Source organism: Tinamus guttatus, unplaced genomic scaffold, assembly GCF_059628265.1.
Source record: "Tinamus guttatus ecotype Peru unplaced genomic scaffold, ASM5962826v1 Tinamus_guttatus_pri_ptg000296l, whole genome shotgun sequence".
Taxonomy (NCBI): domain Eukaryota; kingdom Metazoa; phylum Chordata; class Aves; order Tinamiformes; family Tinamidae; genus Tinamus; species Tinamus guttatus.
The window spans coordinates 274,326-301,719 of record NW_028288830.1 but is presented as its reverse complement, the minus strand read 5'-3'; positions in this window follow the sequence as shown (position 1 = coordinate 301,719).

The following is a 27,394-nucleotide window of genomic DNA, read 5'->3' as shown; positions in this document are numbered from 1 at the left end:
TATTCCTCACAGGTATATGCATCTCAAAGCACACATTTTAACACACTTTGCAGCTGTGTATTTGTATAGCGTGATTACTGAGCAATTGTTATGAAGATAAATGCTTTATTTCTGAAACACCACAGCCTACAATGTTAAACTAAAATTGTATATGCTAAAATTAGGGCAAAATTGTTCTTGTGAATGATAATACACTAGACGGGGCAGAGGACAAAGAGATGTCTCTTAGGGACATCTTAGAAATGTCCAGAGAAGGACAGATACCTCCTCATGTACTGGGCACTGGGACAATTCCTAGCAGGTTGTGACTGGCAAACCCGCCAAAATTCACAAGAGGATATTAGGTTATTAGGATGTCATGTTTTCAGTGGAAGGCTTGGTTCTTCCCTCACTTACGGCCTCCATTTACCAATAATTGTAACCATATCAGTACTGATTTACAGCAATATAAATGAGATCAGGGTTAGATCCCCAAAAGTGAGACAGAGCAGGGGGTAAATGAATTCTCTCAGCCTGTAGGGCAGAGACAAGACAGAAAATGCTTAAGCTTAATGTGTTTTGCTTGCTCAACACTGCTGACTTGGGGGAGCTTGGGGAAAATTGCCTCTTTTTAAAATTTATGTTCGTTCTGCACAACTGGAAAATGTTTCCATTCAGCAATGCCAGTATGAACGTGGCATTTCCTTCAGGAAATGATGCCTTCCTCTCTTTCAGGGCTCTTGCAAATACACTCTATAACTAAACAACTGCAAATGAATGCCAGCACGTCAAACACCAGGGGGAAAGACAGCAGGGGAAATATTGGTGGAAATACTTCCACCCACTGATTATCAAATAGCAATCAGCTGTGGCCTAAGAGGGCCATATTTTAATGTAGTAATATCAACCTTTCTTAATGCATGGATTATATGTAACACAACCCCGAACTAGAGAAAACACAGAGCTGCCTAAAGGTGGATGTGAGATATATGAGCTTGCACAGCTTCTGAGTGCCATATCAACACTGAACATATATGGAGATGATTTAATATGGAAAGAAATACTGGCAATGTCTAACATGCACCTTCAGGTGAGTTATACTGCTGTCCATGAAAGCTGCAGCCTCAGTCCCCGATGGATGGGTCAGGTCTCTTTTCTGAAGGCCATGAGATTGGTTGCATGGTAGAACATGTTGATTTTAGGGAATCTGGTGGAATGCCAAGGAGAGATTAATCTGCAAAGGTACCCATAAAAGAAAATGAAGTTGGAGCCTGAGTGCTGAGGCTCTCCAGCCCTTTTTAGTGTCATGGTAAGTAAAATTTTGAGAGGGTGGCTCCCACAGGCCTTGTCGCAGCAGCTCTTTGAATGCCCAGGTCGCACTTTCTAATGGCCAGTGGTGTTACTTGAAAGGCAGACGGTTATTCTAAAAGCAGCACACAGTGACACCACCGTAGCTGTCTGCTGGTCAAGGAGGAGGAAACAACGGCAGGAGGCCCCAGCACAAACCACAAGACATGAGAAGAGCTGCTGCATCTACCTGGCCAAGGTCTAGTGTACCAGAGAATTTCATACCCGATTTGTCATTTCCCCCTGCATCTCTAAATCACAGCTTGTCTCCCAAATGGACAGGGTGGGTTTTGCGCATTAGGCAGCTCGGTGTTGACCACGTTGGCCGTTCACAGCCACATGCAGCCCCGCTCTCTGCACAGCCTCTTCCCATCGAGTGCTGCTCTGTAGACAGAGGAGCTGGAGAGTCCCATGAACCTCCCACCACCCAAGCAGGAAATGCCCTGGGGCAGCCCAGGGTAAAGACCTGGCAGAAGATGTGACCAGGAGGGCACTATCATGTACTCAGGACTACTGGTCTCATCTTCCATGGCTGCAATGTGGTGTTGCCCACAGTTGCTGTGATTTACTCACCATCTGCCAGGGCACGGGAGAACGCTGTGCCGAGGGGTTCCTGGGTATTCTGGGTTATGCTACAGTAGGGGAAAGTTTGCATTCAATAAGTGTTTTTTCATTATTTGCCCTATTTGCTGCTGAACAGAAGTTATCCATGACAAAAGTTCAGGAAAGCTTTGTAAGATTATATATATCCCATAAACATAACGAAATGCCACTTCCTAAAATCTTGGCACAGTCCTTCAGAGAAGCGAACCAAACCTGCATTTTGAAGCATTCATACACAGACTAATGAAACCCTGTGGCAAAGCACAACGAAATTGCTGTTTCAGGCATGGTGGCAAGCAGAAGCATGAGCCAACCCTGTCATGGTCACTCCCATCCCTGGTAAATGGCTGCAATTTGCTAAAGTTTCCTCTCTTCCTCTCCATTGCCTGTCTCTGTATGGTAAAACAGTGATTACTTCTATTTTCATTATTATTAATATCAGCTACTGGAGCATTACTAAATAAGAAGTGATTTCCTAACCGAGATGCCTAACTCCTTTACCAAGATAATTACTGCAAGAGGCCCTATGGCTTATTTTATCCCCTGGCTGCTGTTCCAAGGAGGCTAAGTATTACTGCACCCATTTCTTAAAAAAAAGAAAGAAAAAAAAAAGATATTTTCTTTTTCCATCCTGTCCATCTCAGTCTCAAGGAATTACTGTAGCACTTGCAGCGCCACCACTAATTTATAGGGCAGACTAGCGCCATAAAATAATCCTGAATAAGTTCATCTTTGAATGTGTTTCAGACCACAAAAATTTTGAAGTTTTACCATGCTAGTGGTGAAGGCGGCTATCGGGGCTTTTTAAAAGCTTGTTCAAAATTAAAGGCATTTTTATGCCAATTTAAATAAGGAGTTGAAGATAAAATTCCAGCCAAAATAGGCTAGCTCTCTTTACTCCCCAAAATAGGTTGGTTATTCTAACTGAAAAGACTACACATTAAACAAGATAGTCTTGTGCAGAGAATACGTTTTTCCCTGTACCAGACTAAACATTTAAATACAGGGAGGTTGTTTCTATATAAATTCCTGTTAAAGATTAATGTTAAGTGAAAAGATAGTCTTATAGTACACTTGAGGAAAAATGCAATCAGATATTATCTACTGTAAGGATGAATGCATTGAAATTAATGTTGTTTTCTTAAAAATATTTTAGTAAAATGTTGCTTTGTTTTAGGGACAGTTTTCCAGGGATATCTATATTGCAAACTTTTATCAAGAGTTGTACTTCAGGAAAAATATATTAGAAACATATGTTCGGTAGAGCTGAGTTTATTTATTCTCTTTTTCTGATTTAAATTCAGGTTATAGCATTTGGGAAAACACAGCCCAGTGGAACAACTCGGAGGAAAGCTGTAGATATCCAGGAAGAAGAAGAATTTGGAGCTCACTGTAAGAAATATACCATTGTGAAAAGAGTAAAAACGGTGGTTTTTATAGTTCTGGTTGTTTTCTCGGCCTCCTCTTCCTTGTGGTCTGCATTATGCCCATAGTGTGTCTCTGAAATCCAACCCAGCAATCCACGAGGCTTTGAAAACTGTGCTCGGAATTCCTGCAGTGGAAGCGGTGGCCTCCGAGGTTGTCCCGGTCCAAGCACCTCACATCCTGGCGGGACACGGGGCTGATTCTGCATGACTCAAGGCAGCTGTAAAGGTTGTGCATGGGCTCGCGAGGGCTGGAGCAAAGGCACAGGTGTTTCTGGCACCCAAGGGCCCTTCTCGGAAAAGCGTTGAACTTCTGCATTGAAACGTTGCCCTCAACAGGTATTTGTGCAACCACACGTGCTCACTCCAGAGCCTCCCTTCTCCAACATGGGTCCCAAAAAGGAAAAATAACTTTGGCTCCCCATCTGCTTTGCAGCATTGAGGTCCCAAAAAGGGAGTTGATGTTGCCCTTACCCCTCTAGCTTCCACCTGGATGGGTGAGGAGAACTTTGCTTCTCTATTTATATCTTGGCTTCTTTTGCTTCCTTTAGCCCTGTAGTTTAGAAGTTGCAGGCAACGATGATTTTGGCCCTGGTAACGAAATCCTCAAGGCTAATGGAGGTGGTTTTTCCATCCGCTCATCATGTCACAAAGCCAGGGCCTCTTGCACGAGGCCTCTTGGGCTTCTCGGGATGCCCGGAGTTGGGTCATGGTTTGGGCAGAAGGTCCTTGCACACCTCCAAGGAAGGAAGGGACCCAAAAACAGCAGCTCAAGCTCAACTGAGATTGGTCAAGGAAGCACTTTCAAAGACCTTTTGCTACCACATGTCCCATGAAGCAGTAGGTCAACTGGAGGCTCCACTCTGCTCCCACCATGAGCTGGCCTAGACATTCACTGTTTATTAGCTCTCACATAGTTAATCCTGTTGGAAATTTAGCTTCATTAGTTTCTCTGCTGTGGGGGTGTTTGTGCAGTTTCATGGTGATCATTCTTGTTGTTCTGAGTTGCAGGGATGAGGAAAGAGTTTTCTGCTAGCCAAAATTTTTTGACTTTGTTAATAAAGGTATTTTTCTTCAAGCAACATATTAATAAATAAGCCAAATATGGGACAGAATGGGATGCAGTAGAGATTGTTCTCAAATGAAGTTTGTTTTGTCAAATCAAATTCTTCTCTTCCTCAAAATAAGGAAAAAAATGAGAATCATATATTTAGATTGTGGTGCAGATATGTTTATTGATCCTGGGCCAACAGGAACAAGGCATTAAGTCGACTCTTCTCAACATGCTGATTCAAAGTTTAACTCTTGTGAAGTTAGCTATTTCCTACAAAAACAAATATAAAAGAGGGATGATTCTTGAACAGTGTAAATAAAAATGAAACTTAGTTGTCTGTTATTACCAAAGTTAAAGACTGCCTGACAGAAATCAGGATGCTCAATGCCTTTAATCATCTTCAGTGGCCTATTAAGCACGTTCTTTTTTAATAACCTCATCTCATGGTCTTCTGACCAAATAACTAACCACTAGATACAACTTGGAATGAAAACACTGCATGCATAAAATAGGAAGTTAATTGTGTATGAAACACTTAACAATTAATGAAGCTTCTAAATTCAACATTTTTGATTCACAAATAGTCCAAGTAGGTGACCTTTCATTGACAACTTTTTTTTCTTGCATTTATTGCATTACAGCTCTTTAACACTCCTATTCCAACGGAACCATAACCAAAACATTAAAATCTGATTCATGGCAACTCCATGTGCTATTTCATTCCAGTAATGCCATGGTCATAAAATATTTTGGCTATGTATGCACGTAGGAGTCTTCCCCATGCTTAGAGATGGGGCTCTCACACTCTAGAAATTGAAGTGGCCCTTCTGTGAGTGCTAGTGCTCACCCGCATCCCGTGTGGCTTTATCTCCACTACGAGCTGCAATGCTGGCCTTCATTCATGGCCATCCTCTTTGACTCCAACGGCTACATTTATCATGGGATCACTGGAGAGGGTTGCTGGAAAGGGGCTGCAAAAGAGGGGAGATGAGGCTGTTGTTTTTTCCTTTTTTCCACCCCAGGATTCATGACATGGTGTGCGCTCCCCTTGCAACCTTGACAACTCCTTCCTACCATCTGGGAGATGGTTACTAAATGTCTCAAGGCTGATTGCTTAGGAAATGGGAATCTTGTAGATTTAAATAGGGCTCACTGGCCATGAGAAGATGGGAATGTGTGCTCTGCAAGGGTTAAGAAGGAGGTGGTCCTTGGAAGGTAAGTGGACATGGCTTAGGCTGTCCTAACTCACCTCGAATTGTAGGTCAGGTCCTGAGCACGCTGCTAGGACACCACACAGTTTCTTGAATCATCAGCACTTTGTCCCACAATGCCGCTAATTTACTCATTTTCTCATCTGTACCTGACCTGGCTTGAGATATGAGTTGCAGGAAGTTTAATTTAAACTTCCAAGTTAATTAGAGTAGACTGTGGCCGCCTTTTTGGTCAAATCTTTGTCTCGTGTGCACATCATTGTAGGCTGATATAATCCTCTCCCTGTAATCAGCTGAGCTACTGATGCATTTCTTGGGTAGGTTCCAGTTTAACAGCTACTGTGTTTGATTCCACCCCCACGCCTCCCCCCGGAGCCAGGATGCCTTTTGTTTTGATTTGGTTTCTGAGTCCCAAATTCACTTTACTTTTCCCTACCTGTTGCATTTTTGCTGAAGGTAAAGGTACAAACTTCAGGAGTTTGATTCTCATACACCATGGCCAAACCTAGACGTCAAGAACCTCAAGCGATTATCAAAACATGCAAGGCCAGGGAGGGTCCTTGTGGAAAGATGCTTCAGGATATCCCCAACCTGAGAGTTGTGACCTAGAGAGAGCTAGAATCTCCCAGGCTTCATTTAAGGATGCACCGAGTGGTTTCCTACTAGGAGAGTTGAGGAGAGCAGCTTGAAATTGAAACAGAATTACATCTAAGCTGATGGCCAGTGTTAATGGTATGATGGCAACTGCCATGCCAATGGGTGGACACCAGGTGGATGAGCATGGTGGTGACATGTCCAGAGGCACAGGGTGAATACTGTAATGGTGCATGTGACAGGTCAGGAGCATCCTGACCATGCAGTGAGAAGGTGGCCAGACCATCTGCAACAGGTAGCCCACAGCAGCCTAGACACGAGGCCTTCAGGGCCAGGGAAGCAGGCATCGTTCCACAGCACTGCTTGGAGGCCTCTCCCATTGGACTTGGCGTGGAGTTCAATGTCTAACCTTCGTTTGATGGCATCAGCTTTGCAGCGCTCGCACAGCAACAAGGCCGCAGGCAGCGTCTGCCACTCTCATTTTCTATGGTGAGAGCTAATTCCGAAAGGGAAACTCCAACTTGCAGCGGTTGCTGTGGCGGTGGTTTCCTGTGAGTTGGCAGTGGGAATCGATTTTCACGCGTGGTTCTTGGTTTTGGCCAGGCCGCTTCGCCTTCCCTTCCCCTGTTGGTGGTCCTGCACGGGAAATATCCCTGCCTAAAGATGTGGTAGATCTGCTCAGCATCCCATGTCTTCATCCCCATCCAAAACCTGTGCCAAGCGAGCAGATGAAAGCTACTTTTCTGGAGAATTGCTTATCTAAAATAACTGATTTTCCTGTTGAACGTAACTGTCCTTAGTCCCAGTCACACATCTATCCTGAGATGTCCTCTCTTCCTCACTTTTTTTTTTTCTTTTTTTCATATCAGTGTGGCTTTTCAATGCTGTTGCTCATGCTTTTCGCTTTCTGCTGATGCCTGTTTAAACACAGCTCCGGCTCGTCTCTTATAAAGTCATACAGACTGACATATGGTTTATTTTTGTCCTTTCTCCCCTCTGACTTGTTCTCTTCTAGGTGACTGCAATGCTTGGCTGAAAGCCTCCAGCTTCTCCCAGGACGCTGGGAAAATTAAACCATTATTATAATTCATTCATTTCAAAAGAAAAGTTGGAATTGAATCAGCTGATTTTTGTTTTGTTTTATTTTATTTTGTTTTTTGGAGGCTTCTCCTCAGGACTGAAGATGTTTAAAGCTGTTAGCTGAGAACTAAAAGCTTAACTGCGAATAAGCCTTTTCCAAAGTGCACCCTTGTGCAAGATAACCAACTTAATATAAATCTGATTTCAGTGTGGGATTCATAATAGTCCTGGAGACTGAAATACATGACCCATTGGTAGCAGTAACTTGAGCTTCTTCTCACTGACGAGTTCCAGTTCTAACCAGGAAATATCAATAACAGAAAAGAAAAAAAGATTAATATTTTTTTCATGACCCAGCCACTTTGGTGAGAGTGCTGCCTGCTATGTCACTCGGGGCGTAAAATGGACATTTGCCAACTGAGAGCCAAAGTAAGATCATGAGATCTGCTTGCACTGCCTGGCAAACAGGGTCTGTTGTAATGACTTTTAATCACTGTGTTTGAAGCGTCTTGGTAACCTAGGAATAAAAAGCAACCTCGCTACTCTCCTAGGAGGTAGATCTTGCTTTCAGTGTGTATTTATTGAATCCTTTCTCTGTCTGGGAAGCTGAACATGCCTCAGTTTTTGTTTTCTTGCAGCCCCAGCTTGGCAGAGAGGGCTGCTGCTGAGGTTAGCACCGACTTCCCACCCTGGAGAAGGACCCTGGTTTTAGCCACCAGCACTTGGGACCCTTGAGTGAAGACACAGCACGTGTTCTTTAGACCTTCTGAGCTGCTCACAGTAAACTCCAGTGCCTGCTTTGGCACTTTGCAGAGTTAAAATTTTTGCATTTTCCTCATTCGTGAGCGTTATAAAACATGTGATTCCTAATGTCAGTGCAGCTCAGGTTCCTTCCTGTACATCAGTTTGGAGGCAAACCAGGCAAACAGAAGCCAATAAATGATCTCAAGGTAGTTTAAAGCAACAAATTCATGACATTGCAAGTCCACTGTGCTTCGTGCTGGGCTGGAATGGCCACCCAAAGGATAGCAGGTCTACTCGGGGAGTTTCAAGCTGTAATTTACTGCTGACCTTCAATTAAACATGCTTTGGAAAGACAGTTCCCAACAAAAGTGCTTCATTTTGATTCAAACTTGAGCACTACTTGTTGGGAATCAGAGGCAAACTGAGCTTTAGCAACTACCTAATTTGGAGCAGTGGTGGCCTAAAGGTCTAGAAGCAAATGAATATTACAACCTATTCAGCCTGATTTCTCCTCTTCCAGGTTAAGGTTGTGGCAATTGTATCTTCTTGCAAAGAAAGTCTTTCCCCGAGCAGAAACAGCATGAGGCTTCAGGAAAAAGAGTGAATGTGCATGGTGGATTTGCTGTACAAGCAAGTGTATTGTAGGGGAGTGAAAAATATCATTTGTAGTGTGTTTCACCTGCTTCTTAAATAAAAGCAAAAAGAAATGGCTGAGGAGTGGGCAATAGACTTCTCAACATGCTTCTAGAAATCAGTGAGGTGACAACACAACAGATGCCTGAGGAATCTAAACCGGCTGGGTTTCAATTTTCTCCATTTTCTAGCCAGAGATACAGAATTTATTCATATCCCTTACCTCAAACGACCTTTCCAGGAGGCTTGATCATTTGCATTTTGATGCACTGGCATTTTCGAAAGTGAAGAGACATAAAATTTGTTATCACTCTCAACAACAGCGTTGCTAGGGGCAACGCTAATAAAACTGCTGATTCGCATCCATTTCTGCATACAGCAGAGGGCGGTGTTTCTGTGTGAAAAAACATGCATATTTATAGACAAAATAAAAAACCTCTCTTGAACCTTGGGCAGAAATTGGGGTCTGTGACTATCGTTTCACTAGCAGCCATGGCAGCAGTAGCAACCACATGCATTTCCTTGGCTGTCTGTAAATTCTCTTGCATCTGACCGTGTGTTACTGGGAAAATGCCTGTAGTCTATTTTAACTTGTTCTAGACAATCCCTGTCCCAAAGGACTTGTGATTTCAAAAATCCACCTTCTGATGCATTGCTGTTGTCCCCCAAGACAGCACAACCTTCAGTGGCTCCAATTGCTCAGGATGCTGCCAGTGCTGTGCACTGTGAAAAGCAAAACCAGGAAATACATAAATACTTATGTATTTCTAACAGTTGCTTAGATGAGAAAATCAAAGTGCAGTCAAATTCTTGTCTCTCATTTCCTTAGCTGAACTCTTTTAATGAAAGGAGGCCGTCTAGCTTCAGCCTAGCATTAGACCATATTCCCTTAGCCCAAACAAGAAGTTATTTAAGCGCTTGTGAATAGTAGATTCCATTTTAAAGTGAGAATGAGAAAGCAGTGCTGGGTAGTGGTGGGAGGACTTGAGATGAATCTCTGGGGAGACCTGCAAGACCCTTGGCTTCTTCCAACTTCTCCAGTTGCGAAATGAGGAGGGTGATTTTGTAAGGTATTTCGGAACCTCAAGGAGTAAAGTCCTTTTCCTGTGCTCAAAAGCTGGCCAAGATTTCCGCTCTGGTTTTCGCAGTCCAGTCCCAAATCCTTGCAATGAGAAGGACATGCCCGGTCATTCCTGGGTCATTGCTGGTCTCCGATGGATCGATGTCCCCAAGGGCTGGGTGGGTTCAGGCTACACGTGGCAGCTCGCCAGGGCTGGAGTTTCTCCATCAGAGGCTGACAGGAATCCGGGAAGAAGAGACAAATCAGACAATTAAATTTTAGGTTTCTGGATTTAAGAGGAAACTCTCTGACAAATCAGACAAGAAAATGACATGTTGAAAGGAATAGTGAATCCGCTGGTGGGCTAATGGGTTCCCTGCTTCAAGCTTCCATTTTTTGAACTCTTTGCTAGAGGAAGAAAAATCATCCTGCCTCTTACGGAGAGAAAAGGCATCTGCAAGGTGCCTTGCAGAAGGAAGCCCCATGCAAATCTTTCCTTGCCCTATAGCTACTTCAGGCAATGCTTTATGAAGACTTTGGAGCCTAATGGTATGAAGCACCCTTTGAAAAAGAGAGGCTCAGTGCTGCCTGATCTTGCTTTCAGACTGCGTTTCACTCTGAGAACTGATATTAGGGCTCTCCATTAACTTCCCTGGCTGCTGTGGCATCATTTGAGCGTGGGGACTGGCTCCGTTGCAGCCACTTCCACGTGTGGGCACCTGAGCAGCAGGTTTTGGCTTGCGGGTGCGTGCGGTAACCTCTGCAGTTAGCTGTAACCTCCAAGGGCCAGGTGAACTCACCTATTTTTTGTTGAGCAAACATCTCGAATAACTTCATTGTGTTAAATAGGAGCCCTTATATTTACATGGTATTTTTGTTTTAAATAAGTGTCTTGAATTAAAGGGTAGGAGGTTGTGGGGCAATAAAAAGGATGCTGGGGAAGCAAACAGTCTTAAAATAAGGAGGAGGGAAAAACATAAGGGAGAAAGGAGAATAAAACAAGCAGCTAAAGCACTGAATAGACTATAAAATAGCACCAAAATCTAATCCTAAGTTAAATTCAAGAGTCAAGTACCAAATGGACTTTCACTGCCTCCGACATTAAACCTGTTACAATAGCCCTGGCTTTGGAGGGAACTTCATGGTGCTCCAGAGGGCACCTGTCCACAAATACTTGCAGGAGATAAACAGACAGGAAGGTTAAAATCATGTCCAGATATTAAGAATTCATCTGTGTGGAAAATCTGGTGTTACAACCAGTTTAAGATGCCTGTTGGTTCAGCAGGGAGGCTTCTGGCTCAGGCCATGGGGTCCTCGCACTTGTTTTTTTAATAACTGCACCTGCAAGGGAGTTATTTTATTTATTCAGCCCTGATCTGCCATCGGCTGCATTGATTCACTCCTTGGGTGGGTGATCGTGGCCTGGGGTGTCTATCTCTACTCAAGATGCAGCTGAAGGCTGGGGAAAGCTCTTGTCTGACCTTGGTGTGCTCTCAGCCCCATGTCTGAATGCTGAGCTAGGTGCTGCTGTGCTGAACTGCTGCATGGATGTGGCAGGGCTGTCCCCAGGTCACTTGGAGCTTTTCCCATACCTCTTCTCACGGGTGAAGTCACTAAGGAGTCATCAGCCCACAGTGGATTATGGTGGGACATCAAAGGTATTTGTACTCCCTACAGAACTGAGGGTCTCTTACTAGCAAATAATAATAATAAAAATAAATTATTAGGTGGGTTCTTTATGCCCTTAATGACAAACTTGGGATGAGCCTTGGAGGTCAGGGCTGAGATGTTCTTGTTGGAGAACCAGGACAAAACCTGCCCAGAGGCTGTAAATGTTAATGAAATGTTCACAGGTACTGATTTATCACAGTCTATCACTGATTTATCAGCTACTCACATATAATCCAAGACTCTCTTTAACAATTGAGGAAGTGATAATTGCCGCTTTGATTGATTTACTAAAGATGATGCAGACTTCCCCTAATGCACTAGAGTAGTCAAGTGCTCTTCCCTATTCTTCAAGGTGTAAAGTCATTTCAGTGAAGTGTAGTTATGTACAGAAATGAAAGACAAAATCATATGACAGCACAGTGTGCATATTGAGAAAAGATATCACATGCCACTGGAAAGTCCCAGGGAAAAAAAGTGAGTTAATTTTATAAATCACAGGTTGTTTTATAAATCGCTTTATTAATGGATGTCATAATTTCTGACTAACAGAAAATGTAAAACAATTGCTACATGTCACAAGTATTTAAAATTTTGCTTGCGGCTTCTTTCTTGCCAACACGTGGCTAAGAAGTTTGGGCAAACTAGATGAGGTTTTTTGGCAAGACAGTTTCGCTAGATATAAGATATCCGCAGTTCTTGTAAATTAAACTGAAAATCATTTGGGACACATCCTTTGGGCTTCTCTTTTTCCTGCTGACAGACCACAGTGTAATGCATGGCTGAGTCTTCAGGCTGATCTGCCCATTTCTTAGAACAAAACAGAGATAACACAATGTGGGAAAACCACCCGGTCCTCATCAGAGCCGTCATGGATTTGAATGATTTTGGTGAATGAGACGGTTATTTTTAAGCTGATTGTTTTCAGGCAACCTTTCACATGCACCAGAGCGGGCAGCTTGTCCTACTTGAGCTGCAGCTGCACCAGAGCATCACTTTTCCCTTGGGAGGTGATACGAAATAAGCTCTACCAATAAAATTGGGTTTGCCAGCAGAAGTTACTTCCACGCCAGGAGGACTTTGCAATGCTGCCAAAATGGGAGTTTGGAAGGGATTTGCTCTGTGTACCCCCCAAGGCCATGGCCATGATGTATGTGTCTTTTCTGCCCAAAGTACACCCTGTCCCCACCTGTGTGTCAGGAGACTGTTCCCAAATAACTCGTGGAGGGCTGAGGACCCTTTCCGACACCTTGCCCAGGCTCTTCAAGGAAGCAGGGATAGGCGGGAGATCCAGGTGGAGAGTGAAGATTGCCAGTGTTTTCCTTGGGATTCTGACATGTGGGGGCTATTGCCATCATTTTTCCTGGCCCTTCACCTGCCCTCACCAAACAAGCTTATATTAGAAGCGAGAAAACCATCCTTTTATAGGGAGCTCCGGCATCCACATTAGGTTTTGTCTATGGCCATGTTGGTGATGTTGCCTCTGACTCCTCCATTCATTTTCTACTGAATTTGATGAAGTCAAAAGTATGCTGGTAATGTGGTGGAATAACAGCTCTGAATATTTCCAGGTGATAATACATTAAATTAAAGCCAGTGTTACTTTTTAAGAGACCAAAAATAAATTTTAAGTTTGGATGTTAGAATTTTATTTTACTTCTTTTTTTGAGCATCACATGTGAGGTTTTAGAATTACCTTCTAACAGGAGCAAGACAAGGGAAAAAACTGTGACTTCAGCCACAGTTGCCTTTAGCAAAGCCCTAAACCTCACAGCCCAGCAATGTCCCCATGTCCCCTCAATTTTACATTGTGCTCAGAAAGAAATCTTGCTTCTTGAAGAGTGGCTTTTGTATGGGAGACCGTGGGCTGCCTTGCAGAAGTGAATGCATTGAGAAAATCCTGAGTGATTTCCTTCTCTGAGCACTATTTCTTGCTGTTTGAAACACGAGCGCAGTCTCCCTGCTGCTTGAGCTGCAATTCAGCATCATTAACAAATAGGACTGTTAAGAAAGTGAAGTGCCTAAATTGTCAACTTTTGTTTAGAAGCCACCCTGATTAGAATATCCATTAGTATAAATTGTATTTTTATGGTTAACCCACTGCGCTAGAAATGAAATTGCATTAAGCTATTGCACTCTTTGCAGCCACTAAAGTGAATTACCTGGTGCATCTGTTTAACAAACTGTAAAACCTGAAGAGTTTGGCAATTATTATTATTTATTTTGCGCATTTTAAATCTTTTCTTTGACTAATGTGTAGGCATGGCAGGGCTTTGGTTTGCAACATGTATTTAAATGTATTTTCAGAGTGCCAAAAATAGGATTTTTAAAAAATCTGCTGTTTTAACTTTGCAGTGCGCAATGCCATAATCTTTTTTTCCTCTAATCTTTATGCTCTAATGCTAAAAGGCTTGAAACTCTTTCTGGTTATACAAAAAATGATCCATTTAAAATGGCTGAAAACTGCATTACAAATTTGTCCCTTCAGATCAATGCTGACAGCTTGGCTTATATTGAATGATTTAATGCATTTTTCCACCTGCTAAACAGAAGAATGACTTTACCCTTAAAAAATCCATCAAACAAACAAACAAAATTCCTGCACTTTGGAAAAGTCTCTTTAATTTGCTTTCGGACTCAGGGGGAAAGCTTGTTTCTCATTACTGCTGTAGGGGAACGTCCATATGATGAGTAGCTGAAGCACCTGAGCTGGTGCTGCCTGGGTTAAGTCAATTCTCATCCTAATGTACTAGGTTGTGAGGTGTTTGGGATGATGTGCATGGATTTGTGGAGTTGGATCTCCAAGATTTTGAGCATTTCTACGTAATGGCTTGCTGTGTGGTGTAGAAGTATCTATATCCCACACCTTGGTACCATCTTATGGTGTTGTCCCCACTCTGCTGGCTCCTCTCTTCTAAGCAATGACTAGCACCAACTCTTGCAATTTTTTTTTTCTTTCAATTTGTGCAAAAATTTCTGAAGTTCTGAGTTACTACAAGCATGTGACTGAGGGGAATGTTGGCTTGCATAAAAGAAATGCATGTGTTTTTCCATAACCTTATGGTCAAGAGCTTAACAACCTGACTTGGGTTTCCCTAAAGGCCCAGAAGCTGAGAGAAAAGAGAAAAAAACCATGACACTTTTAAAGCTTTGTGATTCCTTGAGAAGGACAAGCCCATTCCTACATCCATCCCTTCTCCTTGTTTTTCCTGCTGTCTTTAGATCTCCTCCAAGCCCATGGCAGAGCACACCCCTTCATGTTCCACTTTATCTCCTTCTTTCTTGTAGAACTACAGTGGTCTTTATGGAGCTCAAAGGGCTTGACAGATGCTATCTGTGCTGGTGATGTCCTGAGTAATGATTCTCTTCAGTTCAGTCTGTATCTTTGCTCTCCATTAAGGTGTCACACAGAAAAGCAGCAGTGGTTTTTTTGGCTTGAAGTATCCGAGCAAGAACTCAGGACTTGCACCCATGGCACTGATGGTATTGCGAGAGGAAATAAAAACAGCAGCATCTGCTGCTGTTCTGCCCCAAATTCCCAGATGCCAGCAACTTCTTGAGATATTCGCAACCACCAGGCTTGCATTAAAAACAAGCAAAAATGCTGAGAACTAGAGTCTGCTGATTTTTACTAATACACAGCTCTACTTTCTTCCCCACTCCTCCCCTTCTCCTGAAGAGCTTGTGCTTGATGGGGAGGGCTGGATCTTTCTTGGTTCCTGAATCATCACTAGTATTGTTGCCTGCACCAGCTGCAGGATTTCAGGCCATTGATGATCCTTAGCCAGTTGATATTTTCCCATCTTTGAGCTTGCAGGGCTGGTAGGAAGAGCATGCAGGCCTTCCTCCTTGATCGGGAGGCTGTCCTGCACAGTGGGTCAAGCTGGGGGCTTGAAGGTTCCTATTTTTGGCTTTATCAGGTGTTTCTTCAGAGCACAGTCATGCTTCCCTTCTCTACCCAGACTATATTGCTTAATGCTAGAAAGAATGGGATAAGGTTGGCTCTCTGGTACAATTACATACAATGGGAAGTCGGGAATGGATCTGGAAGCACAACTGACCTGGCTCATTTGTGGTGAAGTCAAACTCTTACCGAAACGAAGAAAGGCCTTCGCTTAGGATTACACTGTTCAGGTATGTCACTGGTGCAGTTATTATGCAGGCCATGAATCCGTGCTTAAAGCTTCAAAGCTGCGACAGCTGAAGACTTTTTAAGCCATGGGGCTAAGAATACTGAGTCTTTGACTCAGTGTTTTCTCCTGAGGTATGGTTTCAAAGGAAAAAAAAAAGTTATGTTTTGTAGAGTAGGAATGTTTAGTATCTCTTGCCAGAATGGCTTTCATTCCCTCTTCTTTGGATGGACAATATTCCTCTCACCTGTTATTTGTCTATCGACTTTGAGGTGGCTGCAGCCACACTTTGGATGGGCATTTTGAACCTGTTGCGCAGGCATCATAGGAAAAAGCTCATGCACAAAGATACAAAAGGTAACAAGTAGTCTGTAGTTAATAGAAAAAACAAAGAATTTGTGTATTTAATAGAAAAAAAAGCAAACCAGCAGCAAATGTCTAGATTGGTTGCACTGCCCCTATCGAAAGGACCAACTGCAGTGCAGTGATTGAACTACAGAATTACTAGTGGTGCCAGGGGAATAGGGCCCTTGGTTTGGATTGGAAAGGAACAGGCTATAATATTTGATAAATATTTTCAGTCATCTTGGCCAGATGAAACTCTTGGGGTACTTAAAAAAGAAATAAAGAAAAAAAAAGGCTCAGTGTCACATATCAGTGGTGGTTCTTGCAATATAATGCAGAACAGTGCTTGGTTAGCAAGTTTTGCAGGCAGGTGAAGTGGTAAATGGGATGTATTTTGATTTTTAACTGCATGCATGTGGGACAGTTGCAGAAGACGCTATATTAGGAGAAACTGCATCTAGATGAAGCAATTATGGAATGGATTCAAAATTGATTAGACAACTGTATCTGCAGAATAACTCTGATTCCCTGTCAAAATGGAAGAGTGCATGGAACGGGGCTCTGTGAGGACCTGCCCTTGCTCTGATGGCCTCAACTATTTTAATTAATGAGAATAGGTTTATTAAATTTGCAGTTGCTACAAAGCCAGGATGGGTTGTTAAGGATGGTAGAGCACAGCATTAGGGTTCAAAATGATGACGACAAACTGGACACAGGAGAATGTAATTCAATCAGGGCACAAACAAACATCTAAATATAGCCAGAAACAATGAGCTGCACAAATGCAAGCTGAGGAATGACTGCCTGGCCTGCTGGGCTGCACAGGGGGACCCAGGGGTGGTGACAGGCTGGAGGCTGCCTCGGAGCTTGTTTTGCACTAAGGGGCTGCGTGATGCATGAAATGAACTTGCTCTGCCCATCAACAAGTGCAGGTGTTGCTTGTTAGATGTGGACCAGGTGGACTGAGCCTAGAGAAAAAGAACAGGAATGATCCGAGGCTTGGAAATGTGAACTTGCAGAGAATATCTAATCAGTAATAAAGCTGACTTTTGCTATATGCCATCAGTCATCAAGGAGAAGGGTGTAGGGCATGTGTTCTGAGCCTCATGATCTTGTTGATGTGCTGGGAGAGAGTGGTGAGACATTAGGAACACGCTGTTTCTGTATCTCCTTCCACAGAAGTGGAAAAACATCAAAGGAGGTGGATGCCGAAGAAGAGAAACAGCTTTCTCTTCATAACCTTATGGATTTGATCTTTAAAACTTGAGTCTGATCCCAAACTTTGTGCGCTCCTGAATGCATCACTTGGTGCTTGACATTTGCTGGTGAAAGGGTCTAGCTTTAGCCCAGCTGGAGAAGGACGTGCCCTGCAGCTCTGTGTGCGCTGGGTGGCCAGAGCCTGTTTGCAAACGTGCTGCAGACGGTCTGCACGCGGCAGGAGATGTGCCCGCTTCCCCCCGGATTGGAGAACAAATCCACCGTTTAATCTGGGGCCGAAGTTTCCAGTCTGTAAAACAGATATGATAACAGAAGGAAAAGAACAGAAATCCATTAATATTTTATAAAGCATTCAAACAGGATAGCGATGAGTGCCATAGAAAAGCCTCTGAGGAAATAAGCAAATTTCTGTCTTTGGAGCAGATGTTGAAATAATTATACTAAATGAGGCACAAGGCCACGCACTGAACGGGCTATTGAATTGCCACTCGCTCACTGTGCAGCTTCTCTCCAGTGCTCCAGGAAGCAGAGAGCCTGTGGAAAAAGAGTGGGCTTGGAAAGGTAGCATTAAAATGCAGACGTGATTTGGAATGGGCACCCTATCACCTCCTGTCTTCTAAGACCTTGACTTTGCAATCCTAACAACCATGCAATGTATATCACGAGGTAGAGTCCTATGAGGGGAAAAATATTGAGTCTATAAAGCTAAAAATATAATTCATGCTGGGCCCCAACGATATATCACCTGTAGAAGGCAAGGTGCAGTGTATTTGAACAATAAAAAACAGCATAAATGTTGTGTTGAGACTAGACAGTTAAAAGCATAATATAGTTGCTGTGCTCTTTAAAATCCAGGCACCAATATTTACACCAATATTATAGGTACAGGGCCTCAGGGCTTGTACAGGGTGGAAAATGCTGATCCATTTACTTCTATGAGCTCTGTCCTGATGCGTAACAGCAGTGTTCCTGTGTTTTTAGCAAAGTTCAGGCATCATCTCAAGGTCTCTTCCACATTGCATCAGATCACTTCTGTTTTGATTGAAAGACAGAGTCAGTGTGAAAAGGAATATAAAAAAATTCCAAGCCTATCAATGACTTATTCTTGCTGACGGTTGAAATAGTGTGGCACTGATTTGATATATTCCAGGCAAACGCTTAAAATAAAGGGCATCTTGGTAAATTATTTTCTCAGCAAGCCCATGAGAAAACATTCTGCATGATCTGTACAAAATCTAAGGAGTGAGGACATTGAAAATCCATAATGTTTTAACTGTGTGTTTTTTTTTTTTTGTCCCCTCCTGTGAAGCTCAGTTGTGCAGCAGAAACCCTCATTGTAGTCTTGTAATGTGGGGGAATTGCAGTGTGTGACAATTATGTCAAATGATGATTATATGAATATTTTGCTTTAGCAACTTTTTTCTAGGGGCAGAGCCAGGTACCTGCATACTGGCTTTTATAGAGTTGCTTTTGTTCTTTCGAACTCCCTCCATCCCCAGCTAGTAATGTATAAACCTGCCTGGTACATAAGGGTTCCAGCAGGCCCACAAAAAAAACTGAGGCAATGAACTTCTCCAACTCATTTTGGTCATACATGCTGGTGGGTCTGGTGACTACAACCAAGTAGAGCTGCAAGCTCTTAATTCTTAATACTTTTTACATGAGTTGGGTAAAATGGCATTGGATAGATAATTTATTTTCACCCGTTCCCTCCTGTCATGCTGCAGGGATATAATTCTGCTTGTATTCATATTTTGAATTTGCTGCAATTATTCAGATGTGCCATTTGGTGAAAATGGACAGCCAGCAAATAGGCAAAGGTGATTGCATAAATCCTGTTTTCATAGGGAATCTTGCTAACAAATATTACTGTGATGCATAGCAGTTCAGGTAATCAAAACACCACAGGTAGCACAAAACCAGCAGTTTAATTCTGCCTTTCATCCCTGTTTGAGGTGCTAATCCAGATGCTGCAATGCACACTGGCGTGCTGGGGCATGATCACGCCTTGGGCTTCTAGGTTCTGCAATGCCACATAATAATGAATAGAAGAAACAGAGGTACTTTGAGATTCCCCTCCTGGGTGCATATACTCCATAAACACAAAAATGCAGACACAGTCCAAAGCTGGAAGTTGAAAGCTTGTATAATTAAAACAATACTAACCTAAGCTTGCTTACCGGTTGGACCTAGACCCAACTCTTTGTTCCTGCCATCATGCATGTGTATATATATGCATATACGTATTTAAATCTCTCTCTATATATATATATAAATATATTTTACTAGTAACTGTTTCCTTTTTCCACACCTGTCTCCTTTCTGCTTCAGCCACCTCGTGGCAAGTGTTCTGCAGGGCTGCTGGGCTGGTGTTGAACTGCCTGGGTGGGAGGGCCGAGGTAGGTGATTCAGGACTCATCTGTCCATGTGTTAACCACAGCAACTTCTCATTATTTTGGCAGGATGAACTCTAGGATTCCTTCCTTTCACATGTGGACTCACACTTTTCTTGTTAATCTGGAAAAGAATGGAGGGCCTCGGAGCTGTTCTCCAGCTGCACACCATGTCTTCCTGTTTTAAACTTAAGCTAACGTCTTTGCTTTAGGAAAACCTTGTGATTCTGCAGTAAAAACCTTTCCTCTGCTCACTCGAGGCTTTATTTTTTTGAGTTTTGGAAATGTGTCCCCAGTTTTTTGGCTTTAGCTGGGTCTATCTGATTTTCAACAATGTCATCAGCCCCTTGTTGGTTGATTTTCCCCAGGCTTCTCCATTAGGACTCCAAGGACCTTTCAGCACGTTAGTGAACTCATAGTAAAAATCATGCAATATCTTTCAAATGCTTGCTCTTAATTCAGACTTCAATATGCTTAGGGACAGCGCATACAAATACAAGCGGAGATTTTAAGAATTTGCTGCTGCTATCTTAACCCACATAAAATGAACCTAATGAGAGCTATATTACCTTTATTGAAATCAGCTTCAGTATCATGTAGGGCTTTGCACGTAGTCTTTGTTATACATAATTAGCACTTTGAATGTGCACACATCAGATGTTGATTGAACGGAATAACTCGGTTAACCCTTTAGCCTCCACTTTGCCTCCCTCTCTGTGCTCTGGAGCGACGTCTTCAGGAAATGGCAGGACAGTTTCTGTTCCTACCAGAGCGCTTTGGAGCTCGGTGGGGTGTTGAATCAAAAGTGCTGAGCGCACACTGGGTTTTCCCATGTAGGCGATAGCAAGTCTTAGGTTCAGTCACTGGTTTTGTGTTCTGTGCTGAATCTCCTCTTTCTGTTATGGCTTTTTTGCATCTAACAGTGATGCCGTGAGTTTAAATATCTCTTTAACAACACGGAGTGCTTCAGTCAGACGTTTTAAAGTGGTTCGTTTGAGGTGTGCTCGAACTGTTAGCATGAAAAAAAGTAGTGCTTCTCTGCTGGATTCTTTTTATTTATTTAAATCTTGATAATGTCTTTATTTTCTCTTTATTTCAAAGTTGCCATTTTGAGATTAAAATTGGACAGTTGAAGATCTGAATCTATAAATATGAACTTCTGTGTAAGGAAAAGCATATCCTGAAGAAAAAGCATGGGGTGAGGAGCTCTAAGCAGCGGTGACTGAGCATGGTGTTGCTTGCTCTTTCTGCAGGAGCTCCTCGGTGCCTTCGCACCATGCCAGGCTGAGCTGAGACTTTGGCCACGATTTCCACCTCTGGCACCAGCCCCTGGGCTGGAAGGCTGTGCTGGGGGGAAGATGGAGCTGAGATGCTGGGGATCAGGGTTGGGGATCCAATGGACCACGGGAGCCCGTGCCAGTTTGCCCCAGGAACACCTGCAGCTTGAAGGACATCCTGCTGTAATCAATTGCCAAAAAGGCTTTGTTGTCCTCCAGGAAGCAATAGCAGAAGCGCTGCTATGAGCTAAACCTTCATTTCCTGACCCTAGTGTGACTCAGCTCTTGTGGAAGGTGGCTTGGCTTCACTGGCACTTACAGACATCAAATAAACCCCAACCTGGGTTGAGGAGATGGTGTGTCCAGCAGCTCTGCCATGCAGCAACATGATGGGCCTGAAAGTCAGAGCCAAGCCTTAGCCTTTCCTCCAGGCTTATGAAGAAATTGAAGCAAACTCTTGGTTTTCTCTATTGCCTGGCCCGATGCTTAAGAGGGGTGTTTTGTATGAAACTGAAGAGTGATTTGCATGCACTTTCTTTACTCTCACAAGTCTAAACAGGTCCTTCCACCTCTCTCTTTAGACAACCACAGTTCTGGATTGCTCATTTTGTCCTTACTGAAGTTGAAGTTTTCTGCATGAAATCCTAAAATCTAGGCCAAAAATGGTAGTAGGACATTAGAAACCCAGGTGTCTGCTGTGCACCCCTGTCCCGTCAGTACCTGCTCTTTTTGGAATGACAGCGCTAAACCGCTTTGACTTTCTGTTGTTTCTCTTGATGTTCATTACTAATGTCATAGAACTAAGAAAATAGAATGAAGATGCCCTCTTCCTTCCTCCTGCTTTGTTTGTCTTATATCTATTAAAGCGCTTGGGAGTGGATGTGTTACTGGTATGTCACAAGGTTGTCAGCTATTCGTCTAAGGCATGTAGCACTTCATGGCAGGAGGAAAGCCCCAGGGCAGGGCGTTATTTCCTTGGGCTTCTTCCCTTCTGCCTGTTCCTGGGCTCGTTTTGGCTCAGTCCCTCTGTGCCAGGATGTTTGGTGTTCCCATCTCTGCCTCCAACGCAGCCCCAGCTGCCCCTGTGCAAGAAATGAAGAGATGTTGCCCTGGGCTCATTGCCCTGGTTGTCAAGAAGCCCTCAAAAGGAGGGCAGATGAGGGGAGCAAGAAGGAACGGCTCCTTGCAGTTCCACCTGAGCATTAAATCCCTCTAGACATCCCCACTCCCAGGGTTTCATATCTTCTAGCTTTACTAAAGCAACCGTTGAGAAAAGCTGCCAAGAAATCTGAGGCACGTTGGACTGAACTTTTCCAGAAAACCCTGAATTCTGGGTGAAACTGGAGGCTTCACAGCTGCCTTAGCTACACAGCTTTCTATACCATTCTAAACTTTCTATAAACGTTTCTGGTTCTTTTGTGTTTCTAAATAAGATTTTTAAATTTTGAGAAGCTAAATAGTATGGAGGATGTCTGTTTGATTAGAAATTCTGATAAATTGTGGCAAGTCGTATTTTGCATTAACTAATTTAATTTTGGTGAATCTCTGACTGAGACCTCCTTGAGGTTTCCACATATTAAAAGCATTTCTCAAATGATAAGGATTATCTTTAGCATTTGAAGTCAACACAGGCATACATGAAAAATACCTATAATAGTTATAAATGAGGAATACTGGGGAAAACTTTAATTTTTTTCAATAATGACACTTGTTTTACATTTTTTAAAAAAATATTTTAAAAAAAGGCTGTAAGCCTTTTACTTTTGTTGTTTTTATTTTCATTTTAGCTTGACTATTGGGAGACTACTCTGTTTTATTTGGACTTCTTCATGCAAAAGTGAGAAATAGACTAGAAATAACAAAGCCACGAAAGTTTGTTCCAGTCTATAATTGAAAACACATAGGAAAGGATGTGCCCTACTAATTGCAAAGACTCACAGGACTTGGAATCAGACTTTAAAAGGTATTTGCTAGTAAAAATTTTTAAAATGCCAAATTCTGTACAGTTCAAGAATTTAACTCCTATGCAGTTCACTGGTATCTCACTCTTAAACCTCCTGGTCCTTTATGTGCATCTCAGAGCACATAATCATATTTGAAAATCACGTATGAACTTGAAGGAATTCGTTTGCTATTGTTAATACTTTCCTTGTTGAAGTTACTTAACTTCATATGCTAAGCCTGTTTTGATATTTTCCTTCTGTATTTCCTAACTGTTTTCATTAGATTTATTTAAAATACAAGGAAAGAATGATAGTTTTTTAATTTCGATTGAATTCCAATTTCACCTTAGTTTGAGAGAAAGTATTCAACAGTAAGTATTTGATGCTATTTCCTAGTTAAATAAAACAAGTAAAAATTAAGACTTAACTATAGACTCTGACTGTAAGAATCTTGCTTTTGATTGCTTGACAAAATATTTAGAGAGTATCGTGCATTTTTTAGGTTGCGAAAAGTACCAAATTTTTCATGAAGACTAAATTAATATAATTGCTACAGAATCAACAAGCAGCAGGCTGTCTTCAGAAAAATAGCTAAAACTAGATTAAAATCGGTTTTGAAAATTAAAATTTCTTACTTGTGGTTTTAAATTATGCTTAGAATTGTTGTGTTAATTAAGTCTACATGGGTCTTGGTAGAAATTAGAGGGCAGGCAAGGTGATCTTGCCTGAATTCTGGTCCTATGTGCTACAAAATACTTGTGTTATGCTAACGAAGCACAACAGTAGCGCAAGACCAGAGCATCAGGTAAACAAATATATTAATTTGACTGCTTGCAATGCTGGTAATTAATTTTTGCATTTCCGAGACACTTGAGTCTTGCAGCCAGTCTGAGTGAAACAGAAACCCACTTTTGCAACCTGGCTTCTGCCTCCAGCCAGCAAAAGGCTCCGAGCTTGTGCTCCTCTTTTCCCCCAGATTTCAGCCTCTCTGAGTGACACCTGCACATTCGGATGCTTCAGGGCTTATCCCAAAACTTGGCTCCAACATCTTTGGCTGTGGGGTCTGGATCATCCTTGCCTAGTTTAATAGAAGGGGAGGAAATTGGAAGACAGCACAATTGCTGGAAAAATGGAAATCTCTTGGTAAAAAGCTGGAGGACGGTTGCGAAGCAGCAGCAGAAGTACCGTGGTGAGTATGATGGTACTCCCAGCCCGGGGTGATGTATTTCTTCTGCTAGAGGAGATGCTCTGCTTGATGGTCACGCTGAAGCAATGGGGCTGATCCATTTTCCCCTCCATTTACACCTAAGGTGGGTCCAAGTCTGATGGTGCCTTTTCCCCAGACTTAGAGGAAAGAAAAGCTCCAAGAGCACCTTATAGACCTTTGGTCCTTTAATAATTGGTTCTGGCCAAATGCCGCTCTCGGAGGTGATAAAACAGGAGACCAGCAGGGCAGACTTAGAGGTGTTCAGGTTGCTTTGGGTGGTTGAAATGGAAAATGCAGCATGGTGTGGAGATGCCTGCTTGAAAACAGGATGGATATATGATCCAGCCGATCCCCCTAGCACCAACACACCATAGTGCCTCTGGTGCTAGCACTCCCGTGGGCACATAGAAAACCCTGTGCAGGAAGGTGCCTCTCCACAAACAGAACCAAGGAGATGCTGCAGCAGGAGCTCCCCGTGCAGAGGGATTTGGAGATGTTCTTCCCAGGGTTCCCAGGGCACAATAAGCTCCTGCTGGACTGCATCCACCTCCCGTGTGCATGCAAGGGCAAACATCGTGTCCATGGGAGAGGCGTGCAATAGCCGGCCAGGTGCAGGGCCTTCCTCCCCGGTTCCTCCTCCCTCCTGGGCACGCAGGCAAGAGCTCCCTGGGGTTCTTTTGTCTTGCTGGTAGCAGCTGCAGCTGGTTCCTCTCTGCTCTGGTGATATCTTCCCCCAGGCCACAGCAGAGCTTTGAAAAGGGAGGTCAAAAGATGCTGGGCTACTTTTTATTTGTTTAGGTTTTAAATTAAATACAGATTTTGTCCTTTCCTGTGCCTTCTGTGGCTTGGGAAGTGGAAAATGTGTTTCTTTACCTTACTCTGAGGTCTGTGCCTTTGGAAAATTAACTCTTGAGTATGGCTAAAACCGCTGTTTTCTGTGGATGTTTAGAGGTGCTGCAGTGACAGGCTCTGAAGCCATTCCCAGATGCCTGCAGACCATCATACATTGAAATAAAAACACATTCACTAAGAGCCTTGTACTTCTGCAAGACCCTTGGGTAGGTCAATGCAGAACTGCAGGACCATCTTGGGTGATTCTTCTGCCTCTCATAAAACCCTGCTAATATAAATTAAAAAGAAAAAAGATGAAAGAATGGTTTAATGTGGCATTTCTGAGGATTTCAATTGTATCAGTCCCCTCCACCATGAAGCTGCTGAAAGGAAGGCTTTAACAGCCTGGCTGATGCTGTGTGTCCTGCATCCAGGTGCTTCCCTGGCTCCCTCCGATCTGTTTGATCTGTAGTGCTCCCACTGCACCGAGACCGCTGGTTAAGTGAGCATAAACTTTATGATATGGAGCGAGGGAAAAAGGCCAGAGGAGCCCACAAGGAAAGCAAATTATATCCCGTTTGCACTGTAAGTGCAAATTAAACTGAAATCTCCCAAGGTGGAAGACCAGCAGACTAGCTGGGCAGCTGAGCGTGGCTGGGGCTCTTTTCTGCTGCTTTTTTACAAGAATTTTTCTGCTTGGAGTCATTACAAGGCAACACAATTTGTGTTTCCATTTTTATGGACAGACCCATGTTTATGTGCTCTGTGTGTCTTCGTTACTGCCGTTTCGGTGGCGACTAACTGCTGGAGTGTAATTAAGACCTGAAGGGTTAGCAGAGGTGGGGGTGGGAATCCAGCGACAGGAGCTGTGATATTCATAAAACTGCAGTGGAATTTTATTATTTCTAAGTGTCACTGAAGGGAAGCAGATAGTAGCTCGAGAGAGCAGAATTCGTGTTTACCCAACTGATAGATCTCATCTCTAGCCTGGAAGAGCATATGCATCCATAGGAGATCTTTCTGTCTAGAAACACATCTCTCTCCTCTTTCCGTGCTCACTGTGGGGCTGTGATGTTTCCTGAGGATGCCCAAACTCTGGTCAAATCCACATCCAATAAGTAATTACATTTCTTCCCCAGCTGGAACTGGTGATGGGATGAAGGGTTACAAATAATTAAATTAGATGAGTAAAAAAATCCCCTTGTCTTTGTCTTCCCGACATATCTTTTCTAAGCTGTGGTGTTAATACTGAAAATGCCTACACATCAAAGGCGCTTCTTTTTAATCAACCTTTTTACACATTAGTCATTTTTGCTTCCTTTATTGCCGAGACAGCACATGCAGAATAATGAGCTGGGTTGGTTTTCTGCTTGTGCACCAGCAAACTGCTAACCAAGGCTCAGCATTTTTGTGGTGATGGTGCGTGAGCCAGCAAGAAGCCAACCTGATTCTCAGGCACCAGCGCATGTTCTCAGGGTTGCATTTGTTTTCCAGCTCCTAACATCCTTTCACTTCTACCTAGAGAAATGTGATAGGAAGAAAATCCTGAGGTTCATTAATAAAAAAGTTGGGCAATCATTAAAGCACCTTTCCTAGAGGAGAGCCTCTTAATTTCAGAAATGTAGCAGATATAGAGGAGACGCTGCGTTACTTCCCTCACACCTCTTGGTAAATTAACTTTTCGGAGCCCTGCAGACTTCGTGGCTTCTGGGAGCCCAAGCAAGCTGAAATCGTTATTTCAGGTTAGAAGAAACACAGCGTGTTGGAAATTAAAATACTTCCTCTGTGGTTTGTGTGTAACTTGTAGCTTATGTTTCTCCTGACTTCTATAAAAAAATAAAAAAGAAGGCTCTAGTTACTATATTTAAATAGCATTATTAAATATGGAGCAGTTTTAACTAAATTACTCTTAAATGGAGAACTTTAACTCGCTCTTGAAAAGGGAAAGATGCAGATCAGCCTTCATATTTTATTTCTACTTTATCTTCATAAATAGGACTCTAGAGCCTTCAGCTGAGCATCTTCCAACCATTTACAATGTAAACTTCATGTCAAACCTTTTAAGATGTATGATTTGGAAGGTTATCCTTATTATGGAGGTCACAAAAATGCAGGTATATCTAAAATCTCCCTGTGATATTACAGAACATTTCTAAGTTCTTACTCCACACCTGCCTTGCAGGTAAGACAAAGCCACCAAATTTGCATTAAGAAAAGGTCCAGTGGGAGATGATGCACCAAAGAATTCACTGATCCTGGTTGGTCTTCCAGAAGAAGGCTGGATTTAAAGTCAGATACTGAATAGTTTGTGACTGTTCTTACATGATTCCTGAGGGGTGTCAATGAGCCTTTGATAGGATTGTTTTCTGGAATAAAAGTTCTGCAGAAGTTCACCTAGTATAAGTTTGGTATTCAGGCCTAAGACAAGATATGGATCCATGGTGTCTATGGCACATGGCATCTTTTAAAGGTCATTAGCAACATTAGGTATACATCATTATTGCAAGCTTAATGGTTGTTTTTCTTTTTCTATAGCTGACATGCAGTTGCACATTTGTCTATCACCACAGAGGAAAAATACTAGAACCAGCACTGGAAGGAAAGCCAATCTTCATGGCCAAACCTGACAGTTTTGCAGGCACAGGCAATAAAA